Below are 9,878 nucleotides of genomic sequence, written 5' to 3'. Positions count from 1 at the left end.
CCAGAAATTCTATCGCTTGGGTGGTCTGATTCTTTAAGGGGCCAGACGATATTTACCGGAGGGGAGGGCTGGTGCAAAATGGGTCTGTTAAAAACAAAATTCGATGTTTTACAACAGCTGACTTTTCATTTGGATTATATATACACAAATATGTAGCACTTGATGTTATTACGCTCGCACTGCACCGGTAATAAGACTAATACCTTGTCTTATATCACTTCTCCAATGTACGTGAAAAAGTCGTACTGGTAAAGTTAGGCAAGATCACGAAACTGAGCGTTTCTGCCAGACCGACTGCTGAGGCCGTCCGGGGATCGGAGAGCCGAAGGCCCGGCCGACCAGTTTAGAGGTCCGGGGCATGCTCCCCGGGAAATTTCAAAATTCTATCGCTTGGGTGGTTTGATTCTAAGGGGCTAGACGATATTTACCGGAGGGGAGGGCTGGTGCAAAATGGGTCTGGTAAAAAAAATTCGATGGTAGAGAGGTCCGGGGCATGCTCCCCGGGAAATTTCGACATTTTAGACCCTCTAAAACACAATTTTCCCGCATTCTGTGAGGTGGGGTGGATTTTATGCGTCCACATCAACGCCGATAAAGGCGGCCGTGAGGGGCGGTTCCACGGCAATCCTTTCCACTCCACATGTATGATATTTACACAAAAGAAAATCAATTAATGTTGTAGTTGGAAGAGACTTGGGTACATTTTAGCGATATCGAAGACTGCTTTGATAATTCCAAAACGGGAGTTATTTCGGCCAACCTACAAACTTTTCGCGCCATCATGATTACGTCATATGCAGCAGAGAGCCCGCTGTCACGAAAGTAAACATCGTAATGTTTTATCCCGTTGCCGTCCGTGAACCATTCCGTTTACAAGGAACCAATGCACGCAGGTTTGACATTAATACCAATTTTAGTTTCTACAGTCTTCGTAAACTTCGGGCAAACATGGAATCACACGACTGAAGCGGATTCAGCAAATTTCTTATGGATAGGGCGAACTATATTAACGTGGTCCTAGGGGGTACGGGGGCATGAACCCCGGGAAAATTGTGAAATCTTGACTATCTGAAACAATCATTCCTAAATTTTGATGGGCAAAATTTGCTCTCAGACTAACTTAAGTTTAAAAAAGTCACACCTGATTACATATACAACCAACATAAATGTAAGTCCTAATTCGTGTAGGGCTAGTACTAGTAGATTTTGAAAATCTCTTAAATGATATCCGTCAGCCGAATGTTTTGAAATCTTTAAAACATTCGGCACCACACGGCAGGTCTGGAATGGGTCGGTTGGTGGTTAGCTGGTGTTCGGCACATTCGGGTTATGTTCCGTTGTTCTTTTTGAGTAAGTCTGCAGTCAAATTTAAATCTTAACCACACCATAACCACTGATGACTTACATTGATTTATTGAACTTTATTGCACGACATTTGTACATGGTACAATTGTAAGGCAACAGTAATAAGTCAATTAATACAATGAAACTCGTCTAAGGTCTATAACTACATACATGTATAGTACAGGAATGTGAACATAAATGGCGTATTGACATACATGAAGCTTGTTAACAACCTACCAACGACTCACCCCAAAACCGAAGACAAATCTCTGCTAACTCTTTCCCAAGCAAATGACTTTTACTAGGTCGTAGGTCGAATCACCCCTGAACTTCACACAACCGACATCCACGGCACGAAAAACGGTATTTAAGGATGCTGAAACCATGCGTAATGTTGACGTATTTTCCTCCTTTACGGATCTATACACCACTTATACGAGTACGTAAATATTGCCTTTAAGTGGTCTTTCTGTAGGTCCGTGTTAGTCCTTATTTTCCGGTTTTCCCGTTGTCTTTCAACAGCTTAAAGATGTCGTAAATGATTTTTAAAACCCCCTTAAAACTTGTTTAAAGTTCACGTTTATTTGATCTAAAGCCTCTTTACGTCTCATATACAATTGCATTAAGTGGATTATAACGTGTGTTTTAGTGCCTTTTCAGCAGCTTAAAGTTGCCATAAATACTTATTAAAACGCCCTTAAGATATGTTTAAACTTCACGTTTATTTGATCTAAAGCCTCTTTACGTCTCATATACGTGTACATTAAGAGGATTATAACGTGTGTTTAGGTGCCTTTTCAGCAGTTTAAAGTTGCCATAAATACTTATCAAAACGCCCGTAAGACATGTTTAAACTTCACGTATATTTGATCTAAAACCTATTTACGTCTCATATACGTGTGAATTAAGAGGATTTAATGTGTCTATATTTTTCTTTTTAGCAGCTTAAAGTTGTCATAAATACGTACCAAAACACCCTTAAGACATGTTTAAAGTTCCCTCTGTACGTCTCATATACGTGTGCATTAAGGTGTGGATAAGTGCCATTTTAGGAGAATAATCATTAGCACATTTCAAAGCAAGAAAATACAATGGATGAAACTTTAAAATTTTATTGAATTACGAGAAAATATTACATGGAAAAGTAAAAAAAAACTACAGCCTACTAGGTATTTGTGGCCTTTCATTCTGATGTAGTCGGCAGTTGAAACAATCACAACGGTTGCGCAATTCCGTGCAGCAGTCCACAGTCCCATTTCCAGTGTCGGGTGAAGCGTCTCGGCGTAAGTTAAAAAGAGCACACATGTACAGTTCCATCTGGTCACCACAGGAATAAGAATCCGGTAAGATCTAGAAGATCCTAGAGTAGTGGCCGATATGACTCGTGTTGTTGGATGGTCCTGGATTCTGTGAACACGAAACATGTTCAGCTTGCAGTCTCGGCTTCTATTAATCCGGATGGTGCAAGGGCCGTGATTTCCATTCTGTGTCGATTTCCAACAACAACAGCTTGTACAGAATGATAGCCACCTCGTATCTTTGAGTCAAATTCCGTCACCGGGGGTCCTAGGCGGTAAAAGAGGTGTCGCGGCCACAACTTGCGGGCTAGAGCAGGCCCAAACTTTCTTCAATACTTCTCTTCAAAAATGAACGCCTGGAAAATAACCGCTCCTTGTCGTACGTATGGCCCGTAAATTTGAACCCCCCACTCTTTTCTGCCATTGGATACATCCAATCACATGACACAGCTGTGCCACAGACGGACCAAGGAAGTTCAACCTCCTTGGACGGACGGAGGCGTGCGCCCCATGGCGAGTACGAAATAACGCTGAATAAATTTACATCTTGCCTGCCCAAACAAACACGAGCAACACGAGAAGACACTAGTGTGCACAAACTGTTCTTTCTCGACGCTTGCTTGTAGATAAAGAAATAAACATATTTCGTACATTTACCTGTAGTAAGAACTGATTGCCGTTTTATAGAGAAAACACAACTCACTGCACAAAACGGTATACCTACTACATCCTTATTCTTCAAGCAGAGGTTGAGTCGCGGAGATATTCATAGCAGTAGTCGGGATTTCTACCGTCTCTTAGCTCGAGTGTCGACATGCCACAAAGAAAACCTCACCCTGATTTAGACCCTGGAATTTCAGAACTTATATGCGGTATAAAATAAAAAGGAAAGGGTCTCCTCCTGTTCGCATAAACTGCGCTTCAAACATGCCGTATGTTCAGCAGAAAAAGGCACCGTTTCATAAAACCTTTGAGACGGTATTAGCTAATAGATAAAACGGGGGTAGTACCCCCAAGTTTGCTTAAGCTACGCGGATTCAAAGATTAAACATGTCGTATGTTCAACAGAAATACGCAACATTTCATATACGTCTTGGCAACATATAAGCTAAACGGGGGAGGTCTTCCCTAGTTCACTTAAACTGCGCGGATTCAAAGATTAAATATGTCGTATGTTTTACAGAAATACGCAACATTTCATATACGTTTTGGCAGCATATAAGCTAAACGGGGGAGGTCTCCCCTAGTTCGCTTAAACTGCGCGGATTCAAAGATTAAACTTGTTGTATGTTTTACAGAAATACGCAACATTTCATATACGTCTTGACAACATAAAAGCTAAACGGGGGAGGTCTCCCCTAGTTCGCTTAAACTGCGCGGATTCAAAGATTAAACATGTCGTATGTTCAACAGAAATACGCAACATTTCATAAACGTCTTGGCAACATATAAGCTAAACAAGGTAGGTCTCCCCTAGTTCGCTTAAACTGCGCGGATTCAAAGATTAAACATGTCGTATGTTCAACAGAAATACGCAACATTTCATATACGTTTTGGCAGCATATAAACTAAACGGGGGAGGTCTCCCCTAGTCCGCTTAAACTGCGCGGATTCAAACATTTAACTTGTTGTATGTTTTACAGAAATACGCAACATTTCATATACGTCTTGACAACATAAAAGCTAAACGGGGGAGGTCTCCCCTAGTTCGCTTAAACTGCGCGGATTCAAAGATTAAACTTGTTGTATGTTTTACAGAAATACGCAACATTTCATATACGTTTTGGCAGCATATAAGCTAAACGGGGGAGGTCTCCCCTAGTTCGCTTAAACTGTGCAAATTCAAATATTAAACATGTCGTATGTTCAAAAGAAATACGCAACATTTCATATACGTTTTGGCAACATATAAGCTAAACGGGGGAGGTCTCCCCTAGTTCGCTTAAACTGCGCGGATTCAAAAATTAAACATGTCGTATGTTCAAATGAAATACGCAACATTTCATATACGGCTTACCAAATATATTAACGGGGGAGGTCTTCCCTTCTTTGCGTAAATGACGGTTCGAAATAAATTATATATATGGCATGCATTCCTCGGTCAATATTGACCATGGTATACGCAACATCTCATATAATGTAAAATAGCGCATATAAGCTAACCGTGAGAGGTTCTCCCCTGTTCGAATTAAACCTTGCGCACAGAAAGTTTGAATACGTCAAATGCTTTCGGAATAGCTAAAAAACACAGAAGATTATTGTATTTGACTTTGTATTGTATTGTATTTGTATTTGCTGAGGTATAAACATAACATTTTGTACCAGAAAGCGCAATGATTTTCAGTTTTGACTGTTATAAAACAGATGACGCAATGTTTTATCTAACACCAAAGGCTTATTACATTTGATTTAGCCGGTTAACATGTATTTTGTAACAGATCTAGAGAAACGGTATTTGTCCGTTTTGACAGAAAATATTTTTGAGACATTTAAGTTGTCTCTTCGGCATACTAAAATACATGTAAAATTCACGTAAAGAAACACGACAGATTAAGTTAGATTTACTAACGCTGAAATCTTCCGTAAATGCCAAATGTATGTTTCCGATGCCTTTAATATATCTTAAAATCTGCTGAAATATTTCTCCGCCTTTAAGGGCTTTATACGTATCTCTGAAACTTTGCTTAAAAAGTTGTTTTCGTGCTGTGATCCAGCCAGAAAAAAACATAAATGCCATATCTGTGATCCAAATTTGATTACCTGGTGATGATTGCAAAATAGAAGAAATTATTATTTTGATTTTGAAATCGTGTGAGGGTCAGCAATCGGTTTGGAATCAGTCAGGAGAGATTCGGCAGTCTGCGGCTAGAGGTCGGGATTATTGGGAATAGGTTAAATAGCATTCGGCACACAATGAGGAGTAAGTCATTTACTAGTCGGGATCGATGGTTAGGACATGTTCGGGACATGTTCGGCGCTAAAAGATAGGTGTGACCTAAACTGGTCAGATTGCTCCCGAACAACTGCCGACCTTGGTCGGCTAAGAGTCGGCTAGTGTTCGGAAGCCAAGTTTGGCCATATGCATCCAGGGCTTAAAGGTGGGGTCACTCCTGCGTATATATTTAAGTCCGTATAAGGCGCGCATGGGAGTATTTGCCTCCACCAGGCTCCACGGGTCATTGTAAAAATAATAGAAATTGGACAAACGTAAACAGGTAGCATGTCGGACGAGTTAGATGGGTCGCTAACCATGCTTCTCGGTCAGCTAACTCATCTGGCATGTTATGTATCTATATTTGTCCAATTTGTACTATTTTTTCCGTGACCTGTGGAGCCTGGTAGAGACTAAGAGCTTCATACGCACCTCAAACGGACTTGAATATATACGCATGTGTGACCCCACCTTAAGGTTTAAATCTAACTGCTAACTTACTTCCGTGCACCGGCCAAAAATGATTACAGACAGCTTCTGTGCTGACTATAAAAAACAAGTCAAAGAGTATCAATGTATGTTTTCGCTCATCCGTACCATAAAGTTTGATAGTGTGGTTTCGCTGAAGTTTGAGACTGAGGTTGAGCAGGTGTACAACACATTTCTAGGGACACAACATACTGCCCCTAGATATGAGCAGACGGAGAGAAAACAAAAGTGTTCCGATTCTTTCGACCATTTCATTGGACTTGTTATCTCTTGACTCAAGGTTCATACACATCTCGGTCTGACCTGCGTCCGGAAATGAAGAAGTAAAGGAGAAATATCACACAGACGGACAGGGATACACAGAACAATATAACAAGTATGCCTCAGGCTGGGTCATTTTGTGAATGGTCCACCATATCTGTCAGCCACGGAGTGAACCCAGAATGACACAATAATTACAGACTGCTTCTGTGCCCTGTGCTAGGTGTGAAAACAAGACAGGGAGCACAAAAGCAGCCTAGAATTATTATGTCTTTCTATGGCTGACAGATATGATTACAAGTCACAAAATCCCAAGCGTATCATTAAGTCTAAAAGTTTAACACATTGAGTTCCCTATTAAGATTCCGTTCCGGTCCATAATCTTTAAGAAACTCTCGGCTAGTTCCAAAATAAATGCCGTGTTTTTTTCTTCGCTCGAAAAAAATCGGAGATACTTGTTACCATACAATCATTATTTTCTTCCTTAAATGTTTGGATTTCAATATCATTATATCCATCACGTTTTCCTTGCGAAGGGACGAGGTATGCATAATGGTGCTGTTTAGTCGAAAATTTGGGTGAGTCTAACATTTGTGTTGGGGATTGCTGTTAAACTAGTTCAATAATATGTATAATCTTATAAATTTAACCTGTCCTTATCCATTAGAGAGTTAGCATGAGGGACGCGGCACAATGGAGGTAATACTAAGGATTGCCCATAACATATTTGATATTTGTTATTTATGTTAATCAAAAAAGATGCTGTCTTATTGCTGTTCAGTTATTCAATTCCTGTTACATCGTTTTGACTTCTTACTCCTCCCCAATACCTTTAAGTACACTGTTTTGGTTTAATATTAGATTTCTGTTAACTTTGTTGTTTTGTTCATGCTATACTTGTTTCAAACGTATGTTTGTTTTATGCTATATTGGTTTACTGTATGTATTTTGTATCATGGACTCAAAGAATAACAGATTTAACTTGTAAAGTCTCATGGAGATCTGGATAAACAAAGGAACATATATAGTGCGGTGCTCTCGTACATTCTTGGCTAGTTATATAGAAAGGTAGACTGTCTGGATTGTTTATGAATGTCAATAAAAAACAAAATCAAATGTCACAGCCACATGTTTTTTTTCCATTAGGTTTTATTGAATAACCAGCGAGCACACAGTATTGAGCGAACACTCAATATGAACGCAGGAAATACAACACAATGTTCATAATTAGGATCATTACAAAACTGCGCTTTCACGATTGTTATTCATCAACCTAACGTGTAATCCTGGCCTTTTGGTGCCACTGAAACCTCCGGACTTCAGGTTGTCCGGTAGGCTGTTGGCGGTAGGAGTTAGCGTCTCCTGCGGGCATCTGTAAGTAAGGACATAAATCTTAGCGACAGGAAAATGCGAATGACCTATCTACTATCTCATGCAAAGCTGAGGCCAGGAATGAAATCTATATACGTGTAGAAGCAACTTCAAACAGAGTCGTCAAAATTTGATAAGATATTTTTCCTTTCTATGATGATGATACGGTATAAAAATGATTTAAAAGTAAGAATTGAACACGTACATGCATGGCAAGAGGCAAAAGCAAATGAAAAAATCGCATATCTGTGTAACAGGCCTCAATTTACAGCGACGCACACATATAGTTTAATAGCTCCATATCGTGTTCATAATTTATTTCAACGTGACGTGCTGAAAACCTGTGGACAATGACACTGAATCATTACAAACATTTACTGTAAATGCATTTAAGTTCGCGGGGATTTAATTTCGCGGTAGCGGGAAAAAGGACTTTTTGCGGTGGTTTTGATTTCGCGGTAACACCATAGTCTGCAGTCTAATACCGTTAATAGAAAAATGTTCGCGGTGGTTTTAAGTTCCGGGTAAAGTGGTCACCGCTAAAACCGCGAACATTAATCCACCGCGAACATTTCTGCATTTACAGTACTGAATGCACATCGACGAACGAAGATTTCTTCTTGACAAATCATTAAGAAGGCACTGTCACATACTAGAGATCCTATAGGCCTACGTTCAAATTTCCAAACCAGTCTCGGCCGGGGAGCCCTCGAGAACAAGAAGCGTGATATAAGAGATACAAATCTACACAAGACATAAAGAGAATAGTCGTGAGCATTTTTTCGTGTACATTTTTACGTATAAAATCATTTCTATTTGTCGTTACAAACAGCCCGACCGGCCCCGGTTTGGAAATGTGACATTGGCATCACCGGATGGAAGAGAGCAAAGGAAAGTTGAATTTCTTACAATCGTCCTCCTCCTGACCAAGATCCTGCAGCTCCATCATCTGCTCAGCCTTCGCGTTCTCCTGCAGATCAGCCAGATCGTCCAGGAGCTCCCTCGCCTCTTCCACGACCTCGCTCACGTCGACTTGTAACCGTCTCCGCCGGCTCCGCCGCCTCCGCGTCCTAGCTTCGGTGTCATCAACCAGCATTGCGGTGACAACCATCGTCACAAGCAGCATACTGACAAACAGCTTCATGGTGTAGCTGAAATTGATGAGAAAAGAAAACAGCTATGGTTAGTTGGATTATCATCGTGTGGAGTGTCGTTGTGAATCTGCCATCATACTTCATTGTTCATTACACAATCATTAGTGATCGGAACTTTTTGACAAACTTGTAGAAATACAAACAAAAATTGTACTAAATTGCATTCTATTTTCAGAGACTGACTGATCGTTGTTAATAGCGGAGTGAAATTAAAATAGTCTAGAACTAAAACTACAAATGACAGATAGATACTGACAATTTGTGGCCAAAAACTAGATAAAGAGCGATTCCCAGATGTATCTAATGTAACACCTGTACATGCACAGCAGAAAGAGTAGAATTGACTTGAACACTACTTACAAGTTTTCAGGGTTTCAGCGATCTGCTTTACCTCTGGAGATGTCGGAATGAAGACGTGGAGACAGGAAGCTGATTATATACACTTTCACACTGAATTATTCAAATGAGTAATTGTAGCGTATACTGTCATGATTGGTTGGTGCAGAAAAAATCACCCAATAGCATGGTCGCATTGTTTAACCGGTTTGACAAGAATCGGACTCATCATGTGATCGGTCTGGGCAGAAACTCAATTGAAGTCCCGTACACAACCGAGGACTTTTGCCCTTAAAGTCGACAATTGCACATTGAAACAGTCAAATACTTGTATGGTATTAACGAATAAATGAATAAAGACATTAAGTGTAAATTTTTGCCTTGTATGTGTAATGAAATAATCGATAGAATCGGAACATTTTTGTTTTCTCTCCACATGCAATTTAGGACTTGGTCTGCTCATATCTAGGGGCCCCTAGAAGTGCGCTGTACACCTGCTCAACCTCATTCTCAAACTGAACGAATTTATGATAAACTTTAGCGAATCCGCACTATCAAACTTTATGGTATGGATGAGCGAAAACCTACATTGATACTCTGTGACTTGTTTTTATAGTCAGTACATAAGCTGTCTGTTATCATTGTCGGCTTGTGCTCGGAAGTAAGTTTACAGTCAGATTAAAACTTTACGGC

At 40.2% G+C, this 9,878-nt stretch overlaps 1 long non-coding RNA gene across 1 annotated transcript; it reads right to left on the bottom strand.

Moving 5' to 3' along the window:
* Nucleotides 1–7,453: 7,453 nt before the first annotated feature.
* On the bottom strand, nt 7,454–9,315 carry LOC118422124. The gene is made up of 3 exons (XR_004831885.1): nt 9,210–9,315; nt 8,605–8,846; nt 7,454–7,696 (listed from the first exon to the last, which is right to left on the bottom strand). It is a non-coding gene; the product is annotated as an uncharacterized LOC118422124 (long non-coding RNA).
* Between the last annotated feature and the right edge of the window lie 563 nt (nt 9,316–9,878).

The sequence above is a fragment of the Branchiostoma floridae genome, chromosome 9 (genome assembly GCF_000003815.2).
Source record: "Branchiostoma floridae strain S238N-H82 chromosome 9, Bfl_VNyyK, whole genome shotgun sequence".
Classification (NCBI taxonomy): Eukaryota; Metazoa; Chordata; class Leptocardii; order Amphioxiformes; family Branchiostomatidae; genus Branchiostoma; species Branchiostoma floridae.
Note: the sequence above shows the minus strand (reverse complement) of the source record. Positions and strands in the feature narration are given on the sequence as shown.